Consider the following 13,347-nt stretch of genomic DNA (forward strand, 5'->3'; position numbering starts at 1 on the left):
ATGTTTTAAAATTACCTCGTATTCTTAAAAGTCTCTCTCATAAAAATTTATTATATAATATTATATTTATATAAAAATCTTGAACTTGAATTTTAATATAGAAAAATATAGAATTTAAAAAAGAATAATTATGTTCGTGTTTCAGCAGTCTGTAATATGACAAAACATATTGAATTATTATATTCACAATCTTAATTTACTGAAGAAAACACACATAAGCATATTTAATATAAAATAAATACATATTTAAGAAAAAAAATTATTCTGGAAAACGTCAAGCTGTTCGACAAATCTGTTTGACAAATATCTCTCATAAATCTTTGTAAAAATTTGAACACGGGAAAGGCGGAAAATGCGGCAACGTCTTTCAGAGCTTAGAGGCTTCACGTGAATTAATGCGATCTAGTCCATCCTGATCTACGACAAAATCTTGTTAGTACACCTCACCGAGCGGCTGAAATTCACGTCTCCAACGACGTTACAAAGACAAACGTACGTAATTAAATGCTCACGTGAACGATATAACAAGCAGATATCGGAGAACCGTGAACGGAATATTTTCCACTGTTCCTAAATACGTCCTGAATTAATGATAGCAGGCTAATTCGCGACGAGATTCAATTAATACGCTTGAACAATCAGCTGGAACTCACCGCAACAAGAGTATGGACGAATACGCGACGTACTTTATATCACGATATATATGATTCTAAAAATTACATCTTCCTATAAAATGTAATTTACTTATTTACAATATATATACAACATTTTTATTTATTCTATATAATTACACTGGTTTAAAAATAATTTTAAATGATCCTCTCGTTGGAAAATATGATTAAAAACTATTATATTTTTCCATAAATTTTTTTTCATAAATAATTTTCTACTTTTTTATTATTAGGCAAATACGCCGCGCTGGGATTTACATCGCAGAAGTCAGAAAAAATAGAAAGAGTGGGGGTAATTTTTCCGCAACTACTCTCTATTACATGCCTTTATGTTATATTAGTATAGTGTTACGATTTCAGTTTCTTACTGTTAATAAATGAATAAAATTATTGTGAGTTGAATCGATATTTGTCGAGTAGCGCCATCATAAATTATAATCTACATAAAATGATAACTATAAGACGTGCAAAAGACTTAGTGGTTATTTCGTACATGAGTGCAGAGGAATAGTAAAGCATGTTGTATAACAAAATACAAGTACTTTGCTGTTGTATTCTTTGTTTAGTTTGTTGTCTTAAAAAATGCAAGGATTTAAAAAAGTTCATTTTTTAATATAAATATTTTAGATTTCTAATATTTTTTTATAATAAGTAGACAGTACATAACAGTACAAAGTTTTTATATGATAATTCGTTTATTTTAAACATAGTAAATAAGTTAATAAATTAAGTTTTTGATAGGTAGTTTTGCGGCATATATACCGGAGTTACCTTACATAAAATATGACTGTTTATATGAAATGTTTTAATAATTATATGTCAAATTAAGATCATACTTATACAAAATTATTATTATTTGAACAAAAGATTCCAAAATTATTGATGTACAATTATAAATTTGGTATTATTAAAAAGAAGAATAATAAATATATATATTAAGATAAATATGCATGTGCTTTCATGAAAAATATTACATCTAAAAAACATTTTATTGATTTTATGCACAATTACATGAAATGTCTATTACAAATATCTAAATTAGTTATTGATTAAATTATTAATCACTCATACACTTCTTTCTCCTTATAACAAATTTATTCGTAAATCTAAAAGCAAATTTAATTTTTTGATGAGTTTTAAATCATTTTCGTGTGTGCACACACGTTGTATATATCGTGAAAATGTAACAAAGTAACAAATGCAATTTTAACTATCAATTAATATGAAATAATAATAAAACGCTTTCTTTTAATATAAATGACATAGGACTTTAATATCATTAACAAAATTGTTAATTATTTTTTAAGTATCTAAGTATTTAAAGCACATAATTATAACATATTTTATATAAAAATATCTATAGCCACACACATAATTAAAATATTAAAATATGTTTCCTTATTTTATTAATATAATGCAGAAAATCGTCGAAAGTAAACGTTGCTCAAAAAATCAAATCCTTCTCCCCATGTAAATAAAAAAAGTGTCTCGTCTAAGTACGTCGACACTCAATTAATACACCATAGTAACGATTCCGGCGTCTATCCGTTGAAAGCGGAATGTATTGTAATGACGGACGTCGATGTCAGAGGGTTTTACAAGGTGTGCCCAATAAAAGTTTCAGGACTTGTCGGATGGTACATCGAAAATCTCTCACTGAAGGAATGTAATGCACAGTTATTGATTGCCACGAACATTAAAACCTCGAGAAATTCTTATAAATATTCTACCAAGTAACATTTTTTGCTTCTTATGCTCTATATACCATTTTGACAGTTATATCTATCATTTTTCTCTTATGTTTTAAATAGGTAACTACGTCAAATTGAAATAAAAAAATATTAGTAATCGTAATCAATGATTATTTCATCTTAGATTTTGATCATTTTAAAAATATCATGAAATGTGTATTTTTTATCGGATTTTTTATTTTATGTTTCATCATTTTATGTTTGATATTATAATTGTTAACTTTAAGAATTTAAAGTAATATGACATTATTTTTAAAGGAAATAATAATTTTATAAAATGTTTTAATTAAAAACAGCATACTATAAAATATTTAATTTTATCACACGCGTTTAAGTACGTTATAATAAGTTTCTATTACATTAATAATGTGTCCTACTTTTTTTTTAAAAAACGCAATTATGTTTATCTAATATTTTAAATATAAAAAGCTTTCATGACACTTTTTACAATTCTCACGTTCATGAACAATTTTTCACTTGAATTATTTTTATTCCTAATTATAGTTCTCTTATTCTTTGTTTCAATTATTCTTAAGATATACAAATTTCTTTGGTTTATTATTCAGCTTGTAGCAAATACATAACATTTTAATGTATCAACGTATTCCTTTTCAAGTTGATTTTGAACATAATCATCAAATAGTATTTTTAAAAATCAAATTTGTATGAATGCTCAGATAAATCTTTTTTTTTTTTTTTTTTTTTTTTTTTTTTTTTTTTTTTTTTAAGGAAAAGTGACGTTATTCGTTATGGTGACAATCTCTCGCACAATGGCATTCAATACAACACGACACAGAAATTAAATAATACTGAATTGAAATTAAAAAACGGCTATGTTCTTCCAGAGATTGATTTAACAAGAATGATGATAGTTATTGTTCAGCAACCGAATGTAATTCAGATTCGACAAAAATTGATCTCCGAACAATTGATTGGCATTCGTGCCAATATCAATCTACGTTTTCTGTCCGCTTTGATTTCCCGTTTTAGTCATTCAGTCCTAGAACTTTTCGGACACGCCTGGTGCGAGTAGTTCGAAATAATGGACGCGCGGCGCGCGCGAAGAGATTATTTTAATTAATTGCCGCGTAGGTGGGCGCGTTCGAGCGACAATTATAAGGACTTTGTGAAAAAAAGGGGAGAGGAAGCCAAATCCCAGATTCGCGGAGTTAAGCGGATTCTGTCGATCGGTCAATTCGCGGGCGTGTTCAATTAGCGCGAACATCGAGAAAGGTATTGCGCTGTGAGAATTTTACCGCGGGAAATCTCGGAATGTTGTCCATCAAACGAACGCCGAAAATAACTTGAAATTGGAATGAAGGAAGAGATAGGATTAGGAGGAGGCAACCACCTCACGCAGGATCCAGCCTACGATCCACGATGTGGATCCGATCAATACAAGAGCGCAACGCGCCCATCGGATTCTGGCGAATCCGCGCGTGGAACTTACGTGTCGTGGCATGATGTCGTTGGATCGGATCGCTGGATCAGAGTTCCGTCGAAGATCGCACGGTATAATTGTCATCATAGCGATTAATCCCTTCCACGTATGTGTATAAGTGTACGTAATTCTGGTATGTATTCCTCGGTGCTACGCCGTATCACTTTTTGACCGTACCATTTTGTCTCCGCTTCTTCGTTAACCGTCCCTTCGAACTTGATGATTATCACTTCCGTCAGTCGAATTAAAAACGGTGGTGACTCGTCGCGAAAGAGGAATAGAAAAAAAAATCGGCTTTCCTCGAGATAACGAGATAAGACACGACGTGCACGATCACCGAGAGCACAGATTCGACGCCGATCTCGTCGGGAATTGCACTGGCCGGTTCAGCCCTTTACTTCGTAGCGGAGGGGTGGCGGTATGAGAGAGCGCGTCGCGAGGAAGGGATAAACGGAATGGAAGGAAAAGGAAAGCGAGAGACAGGGCGCAGTGGGGACGACCAGCGTGGGAGAATGGAGAAAAGCAGGCGTGGGAGAGATGGGGGGGGGAGGGGAGGATGAGAATATATACCTACCTACATAGCAGCATCCACCAGCATCCACAGTGGTGAAAACCACTGTGTGACTGTGGTACATTTCGTGGAGCTCTCACGAGGGACGGCGAGCAACGACGGAAGCCGTGACGGCGCGGGCGGATAGGGGGACGGATACACGACGAGGAGGAAAGCAAAGAGGAAAAAAAAGACGAAACTGAGTAGGCGAACGAGATGGAGCCGGTGGCCTCTAGAAAATTAAAACAAAAAGCATAGGGAAGCACGTCGTGTTGGAAACGGACTCGTACACACACCGACGCGTTCTCCCGCTTCCCCCTCCCCTCCCCCCCCCCCCCGAACTATATCCGTTCTTCTTTCATCGCATCTTCTCTCTGCATCCTCTCTCCCTCTTCTCCGTTCAACGGCGGAGGCACTTTTATTTCCCTTTATCGTTTATTATGAGTGGTACGTTACCCGCCGACACGCTCGTCCTCGAAAAAGACGTGCAAGAAGGTGTCGACGCGGGTTTTTTTTTTCTCCTTTTCTCGCGCTTCCTCGAGCTTCCTTCTCCTTTTGCGGCCTCATTGTCATAGAAAAGTCGAAAATTCATGTTGAGAACGTTGGTCCAACTGATCGATATTGTTAAGCCCATGGTACATATATTTAAAAATTTAAGGCAGTAAGCAGGAAATTTAAGGCAGTAAGGAAATTGTAACAATGGATTCGCTACTGGCCTTATGATCTCTATTGTGATTGGCCAATTCGCTTACTGCTTACGTTTACTGCCTTATGTTTTTGTATGTACCTGTTCCTTTGGATACGAATTCTGGATCTCTTATTACCTGTTCTTTTTTCTTATTCTTTTATATCTTTGTATCATATTCGCTGTATATTTTCAATGTGCATAGGTTAACAATGACGTTTAAATAATATTCAATTTCAAAATTCAGTGTCAAAATCTGACAATGTCGTCATGAATTTATGATTGTAACGTTCATGTGTAAGAATAACATTGCAGGATAATTTTATATATGCACATGTATAATATTGTATATGTTCAATTATTACGATAACTATTATCGTTATGAAATGTTTAAAGGGTTTAAAGATAGAATCACACGATTTCATCAATTTCTTAAAAGATAAGCATGCATGCATGTTGCTATGCTTGCTTTGATGCATACAATCTTACGTTTAACAAATAATAATAAAATTAGCAATTGTTTCTTTTTGATTGATGTATGTAAGGAAATAAATTATAAAATATAATTTAATAATAAACGTGTATATTAGAATTCCTACGCCAAACCATCATATACATCCAAATTAACGTAACACTGATTTTGTTACATGTAAGTTGGCTACTACGACACATATGACATATGACATACGTCATAACACAAGTGCTAATAATATCGCTGTAAAATAAAAACGCGCTATTCTTGGGTAAAGTCAAGAATGACGTTGACAAAGCAATTATAAAAATGTTGAAGGTACGTTTAAATATAAAATTAAATTGTATCAAATATGGAATATGTGAAACTTGCGCTTGTTTTAGCTATTGTGCATAACGGATTTAGGCGATCAATCAAAAATCATTACCTCAGTGGTGTAACTCTTATATGATGCTACGTTTTGCTTAGCGCCGACCTACGGCTTACTACCGTATCTCCTAATTATAGGAACTCTAATGTACGTCAGCATGTAGCGCTCAATGCACCAATTCTAGCATACATCAGAGCAGGCATGATTGCATACAAGTTTGTAATTCAAGAAATCGAGCATTATGTGATTATATCTTAACATTATAATTAACTTATACGAAACTATACTTCAATTCCTTGCATTATCATTAAACCAGACAAAACATGTTGCAGTCTGTCGTGGATCTCTAGTGAAAGTATTACTTCACTTGCGTCACTTTATTACCTTCTCAAGTTTATGTACATTTTCTTTCCACCGTCTCTCGTCGGCAAACTTCTTAATCAGCAGGAAGTTCAAGGTGGAGAATTCATACGCTCAAGCAAAACTGTCTTCACCCGTACGTCATTGAGAATTCTTCTGCGCGCTTCATATTGCGGAAAGAATCTCGGGCGCGAGCGCGAGATAAATCGAGTTTTAGAACGCGAGTACGAAGGAGAGGCAAGAGGACAGGATCTTATTGAAGATAGGTGTTCTTAGTGGACGAGAGCGATTTATCCGCTATTTCTCACGAGATTTATCTACCCATTCTTTAATCCTTTTCCGATCCGCCCGCCTACTGTGCCGCACCGAGAAACTACTGTTTTTTTTTTTTTTTAATCGACTTCAAACTATTTTTTATCACACCACTCTTTGTGCTGTAGGTGGAGATTTTTCGCGCTCGTTTGTGATAAATCGAAGTCGTAGAAACGGAAAGGAATGAGATGGAAGAAAAAGCAAGAAGGTAGATCTCATCTTATTGCGAACGTATAAACGCTCAGATCGTGTGCGACTCTTCCGCCATTTCTCGCGAAATTCTCTATCGTCTTTTTAATTCTTCTGTCGACTGTTGGGAATAAAATCGAATCGAGAATGGAACCAACGCGCATAGGAACTAACCAGACGGATTTTATCGGGCGTCACACGCTTCAGCGAAGATTTCGTACGTATTGTAAACTGAGCTTAATCCATTCATGCGTTTCTTCTCTGCAAGATAATACCGTTTTCATTCTTGCAAACGGAACATGGAGATGGGAAATATTCAGATGGAGGGAGCCTGTGAGGTTGACCTTGATATATGTTGTCAAAGTCATAATCCTGAGTAATCTCCAGATTTTAGTAGTCATTGTTCTGAAAAAGTTATTAACAAAAGTTTGAAAAATAACAATTCTTATTTTTGCCATATAATATTAAGAACTATCATCTCACCTTTTCGTGCTTACATAATGACTTTCCACGCGAAGCGAAGTTCACTCCCAATTCTCCCTTGCAGCGATGCACGACTTTCCATGCAAAGCGAGATCCATCTCACCAGTGTGGACGAGGGGGAGAGCAGGGGGAGAGCAGGGGGAGAGCAGGGGGAGAGCAGGGGGAGAGCAGGGGGAGAGCAGGGGGAGGGAGGTAAAGTGATCTTCGCTTTACGTGGAAAGTCATTATACTCTATAAGTAAGGGATGTAAGGTAGTATTTAATACTGTGTGTACTAGAAATAAGATAATATTTCTTAAACTTCTTTTATCAATTTAACTTTTTAAAATAAAACAAGCAAATAAATTCAACAACAACCAAATTCTCGACAATATCAAAAAATAAAAATAAATAAGGAGACTACAATGAGAGTTTGATTGTTAGTGCGAAAATCGTTTATTGTCGAAAAACTGTGGTATAATTAATTACGCAGAATGGCAACTCAATCTCTTTATTCTATTGGCAATGGTTGACAATCCCAGTGGCAACGAATAGCAGATAAAAATCCATATAGCCATGAAAGACGTGAACATCAAAAATTAATCACAGTCGAAAGACAAAGGATCCGCAAATTTCATATTTAGCGATATAAATTTACTACAACCGTTCCGAATATTGTGACGGTCAAATTTTGAATGTTGACCGTCACAATATTCGGAACGGTTATAGTGAATTTATATCGCTAAATATGAATAATTTGTGGATCCTTTGTCTTTCGACTCTGATTAATTTTTTATGTTCACGTCTTTCATGGCTATATGGATTTTTATCTATTATTCGTTGCCACTGGGATTGTCAACCATTGCTAATAGAATAAGAAAATTGAGTTGTCACTCTGCCATCTCGCCATGAAGAAGTGAGAATTTTACAACATACAGTTCAGACATACTGATGATGGCCCGGAAACAGGTCGAAACGTTTATACGTAACTAATTATATTATAGTTTTTCAATAATAAACGATTTTTATTTTCGCACTAACAATCGCGCAAAAAACTCTCATTAGCTCTTATTTGTTTTTGTTTTTTTAACAAACTTTTTAACAAACAATGGGCGATGGCTGAGTAACCTTTGGACTCAGGGTCATAACTTTAACATGTGTTAAGGTCATCGATGTTGGCTCCCTCCATCTAAATATTTACCATGAAAGAATCTGGCAGAAAAAAGCATCGTTCTGCCCCGCGAACTGACATATTAATAGTTAAAGTTGACAACTATTCAGATCAGGAAATCTGTCACTCATCAATATTACGAGAAAAAATGGTTTTTCAATCGTTTCTCAACACTTTTGTTCTACTTGGGAAACGACTGTTAATGTGAAATAAGTTTACAGCTTTTTTTTCAGGCAATTGAAAACTATTTGTAAATAAAATTATATCGAGTATTAGATCAATGCTCTTAATAACTTTCCACTCTATTATTTGTTGTTCCGTCTGTTGAGTTCGTTAATATTCATTTACACTTATTTTATTTGTCATTAATAGTGTTTTTTATTGACAGAACTGATATGAACTCACTGATGTGCATCTTAAAATCGTTATACACTATTCTAATCTGAATGTGGAAGTGAGATATCTCAAATGATAAAATACCCAATGTATATTTTACCAAATAGCACAATAAAATGTATTGAGGATTTCGCGGTTTAACTCCCCAGATAACATTTATGTTACATAAGATATCTAAAAGACGTCTTTTAAATATAAGACGTCTTTTAGATATTTTATGCAACATAAATGTTATCTAGATCATTTCTATATTTTTATTAAACATCTTTATGTTTATTTGTGTACAACGGCTTTAAAGTGCACTGAGCGCATATTAATAGCGTATTCGATTTACTGACTCGACCCGACTCCAAGTCAATGATCTGTCCTGTTTAGCTGCAAAAGAAAAGCTAAACTGTGCAAAAAATGCAGCTAAAAAGAACAGACCGTTGACTTGGAGTCGGGTCGAGGCAATAAATCGAATACACTACAATTCTGATAATGAAAAATGCTATAAGAGGAGTAAATATATACACAATAAAACAATTAAAAAGCATGAGACTCTAAGGCGATTTTATATATCATGAAATTCATGAAGTATGACTTGCTTAGTAATACAAAAAAAATTGTAATATTTAGAATTTATATTTTTATTTGTAGTCGCTGTGAAAATTGACAAAATTAAAAGAAAACGATTAGAAGAAAACATGAAAGATGCAATAAGGAAGTTATAGGACGATCAAAGAAACTGCTTCACAATTTTCCGTTCTAAAAAGTATATTAGAAGATAGAATTAAAAATATTAAAATTATTTGTATGTAAATATTAAAATTATTTATGTATCGTTTGTATACGATAATTCCAATATATACGCCGTATCTAACAAAATTAATTTATTAAGTATTATTTACTAATATTTAAAGTAAATGAACTATACCAGTAAAATCTTTGTACTATTTACTACTACGAAAAAAATATTAGAAATACTTATTTGTTATCCGAAATACTTATTTTTTGTATTAAAAAAAAAGAACTTCTTGAAACTCTTGCATTTTTGTTGTATATCCTATCCCATAGCAGTAAAGGGATAGAATGTACGGCTCATGAAAAATTTACAAATAATGCTTATAATAAGATATAAAATGATAATAACTTATGAAATGTACTTACAAAGTTTTATTAAGAAATAAGAATGATAAGTATATATGTTATATAAAGTAATAAATAATAATTACAATTTTTTTTATATATATTGCAAGTGCTCTGACATGAAGTACACATTTCATGTAATGCATTTATTGTGCATTTAGTGCACTAAATAATCCAATCTGCGCACTTTGTATGCCTTGAGCATAAATCCCGTCCGTTAAAAATGTCATATATCCCAACAGGTGGGATATAGGAGACTTCAAGCTGAACAAAGACTGTAACAGCTAAGCACTTGTATTTTAAGCTATATTCCATTCTTTACTACCCCTTTACATTTATATATCATCATATAATACATTTATGTATTACTATATAACCATTAAGCCTTCACAATCTCTACAATTATCTCTACAATTTTATGTGGATTATGATATATGATTGTACTATTCACTATATTGACAAATCGATTTAACTGACAATAATTTTATTAATATTAATATTGGGAAACTGAAATCATAACACAATATTAATAAAACATATAGGTGTATAACAAAATGGTTGCGTGCACATTATCCCCATTTCTGCTATTTTCATGACTTCTGCGTAAATATATAATTTATATTTATATATATATATATACATATATATATAAATAAATTATATATAATATATATATATATAAATTTGTTACATGTCCGGTACTAGAAAGTACTTTCTAAAATATTTAATTTTCCACGGAAATTTTATTTTTATTTTAACATTTAAATGCTTATTTATTTATATACTTTCTTCATTATTTCTATACTTCATTAACTATTCATTGTATACTTAATAATAATATTGATTCTCATTTTCAATTCTTTCCAATTTTGAGAAATCCGTAGTTGTCCAGTACTGAGCGGACTTCCTCTACATAAATATGATAAAAGAAGAATTTTTATCATATTTTTTATATCTATTTCATATTTTATTACAAATTTTGTAACATCACTAAAGGAAAACATGTTAACCTGGCGTTTAGAGACGCGGAAATTTTAGCAACACGTCAACTAATCGATATGCTTTTGTAAATTTCTGGGAGAATGAACTATGTTGAGGGATGGCTAAAGTTTGTATAAACGAGAAAAGAGCTCGTCACGGACAGACAAGTACAGAACAATTCCCATCGTCCTCATTTTATCGGTCGATCTACTCTTTAATTCTAAAGGTTCGTCAGCGCACGTCCCGCCTTACGACATGGGAATTTTTTATTTACAGGTGTCGCAATTGCGACTTTTTAATTTTGTATAAAAAATTTCTCTTGTCCTTATATCTTCATGAAGAATTTTGTGTTCACCCGCGAAATAAGAGGATTTGAAGTGCCAGTCAGTTTATGTGAGAAAAAGGGGGGATGTCCTCTTATTGCGGAGGTAGGTGCTTAGTGGACGAGCGCTATTTATCCGTTCTTTCCGCCGAGATTTATCCATCCTTTCTTCAACAACTCCTTTCCGTTTCCCTGCAAAACCTTCGCTTATCATTGAGGGTGCAATACGTCTGATGCGATAAGTGAGTACGCGCTCCAATAGTAATAAGTTCCCCCAAGTAATAAGTTTTCTCGAACAAAGAAAGTCGAATCAAACTTAAGAAACTTCTATCCGTGCGTATCTTATTAATTAATGTTTTCTGGCAACGTTTACTGTTTCGTCTCGCAGTCCAAAAAGCTCAAAATAGGTCTTTTACAGGAGTGGCGCGCAGGTGCTTTTCGCAATTAACCCAGCAGAATGCTTTGAATTCTCGCCAAATTACCGGACCGTAAATTTCACGTTACATACAAGCAGCCGACCGCTCGCTTACTTTCAGCTTTCTCTGTACTACTGGAAGATGCGAAGCATTTGTTGGATCGTCAAAAGTTTCACAAGCGGAGCTAACCATCTATAGAAAAATCTGTATCTATTAAATCTTCGCGTGAGCTTCGAAATTATCAAACATTCTTCTCGAATATCTCGAAGTTGCTTCGAAACAACATTTTAAGTGAACGCTTCTTTCTACGTATTTCAATAAATAGAATCCTAAGGTTGTCTGATTTATCGACTAAATGCATTTTCGTATATATTTCTTTTACAGATTTGAAAACCTTTGTCCAGTATTAAAGGATACGCATTAATACATGCCTGTGAGCTTATGCCGAAAATAAAAAGAAATATTTAAATTGAAATCTTGTTTATCACTAATCTTCTAATTTTAATTAATCACTTCTCATTTAAATAATTCAATTATTTTTTAAATTCAATTTATTTTTACTTACGATTTATTTACTTATTTATTTTGACTTTTTTTCCTTACTTAAATAGATTTAATATTTATATTCTTGATTGCGTTATTACATAGATATTCAATATTCAAGATGAATCCTGTCATAACGGATTTTATAATGTCCATTGTGCTTTTAAAAATTCTCTTGTCTTTTTCTCTATAAAATTATATATATTGTTATTTATTAATATGTGCATATAAAATACTAAATAAAATTTTCTTTCGTACTAATCTTTTTATTTTCTTAAGTTGCTATCATGGGAGATTTTACTCAAAAGTTACATCGATAAGATAAATTAAAATCGCTTCGTGTAAATGAGAACATATTTCAAGAGTTACATAAACTATGGATGTTACTAACTCTGATTAATCGCTACCGTATAAATGTATCTATTTGGCGGTTGTCGATTATCGACTGTAATCGACGATTGTATCAAAGAGATTAAAAAACCCGAACTGAAAACCGGAAAACATTTTCAGTTCGGTTATCAGTTTGGTCGGGCCGGTCTCTAATATATATGTATTACACATACTTACATACATACATACATACACACACACACACACACACACACACACACACACACACACACATATATATATATATATATATATATATTTACATGAGTCACCCGTGTGAAGAAATCTTCTCATGAATTTCCTTCGTCGTTTTCCTTTTCAGAAAAAAGAATTGAATCACACTACGAATTCTAATTTTATCCATTTTTCACTATCACTCGAAACACTTCTGTTTAGCAATTGTCAAACGATAAATTTTTGTCAAATAACTTGCGACCATACAATATTCATCCATAAGGAAGACACTTTATGACCACATATAAGATATCGCTGTCGCCCTCTATTAGTATGCGAACCAAGTTATTTATCAACCATCCTTGTACATCACAGACTCGAACCGACACCAAGGTAAATTTAATATTATATATATTGTATATATTCAGGGTGAATCAGTCATTGAATCAACTTTTTATCCTATGAGAAAATTATCGACTTCATACCTATTGGATTATAACGTGTGTGCAGTCAATAATTTTCTCATAGGGTAAAAAGCTGGTTTAACGACTCTGGTTTATTCTG

The 13,347-nt window shown here is 33.0% G+C and overlaps 1 protein-coding gene across 2 annotated transcripts in view; it reads right to left on the minus strand.

Moving 5' to 3' along the window:
• The window catches only part of LOC105147988 (defective proboscis extension response 13), an 88,795-nt gene extending 75,663 nt beyond the window's left edge, over window positions 1-13,132 (minus strand). The window contains exon 1 of one of the 2 annotated variants that reach the window (XM_011059408.2): window positions 12,873-13,132. The gene's annotated coding sequence lies outside the window, so the exon portion shown is untranslated. Of the gene's footprint in view, window positions 1-3,872; window positions 7,405-12,872 lie in introns of those variants that run through there. The other variant, XM_011059401.2, reaches the window with a different exon arrangement.
• Between the last annotated feature and the right edge of the window lie 215 nt (window positions 13,133-13,347).

Source organism: Acromyrmex echinatior, chromosome 10 (genome assembly GCF_024713525.1).
Source record: "Acromyrmex echinatior isolate Ae372 chromosome 10, ASM2471352v2, whole genome shotgun sequence".
In the NCBI taxonomy this organism is placed as follows: domain Eukaryota; kingdom Metazoa; phylum Arthropoda; class Insecta; order Hymenoptera; family Formicidae; genus Acromyrmex; species Acromyrmex echinatior.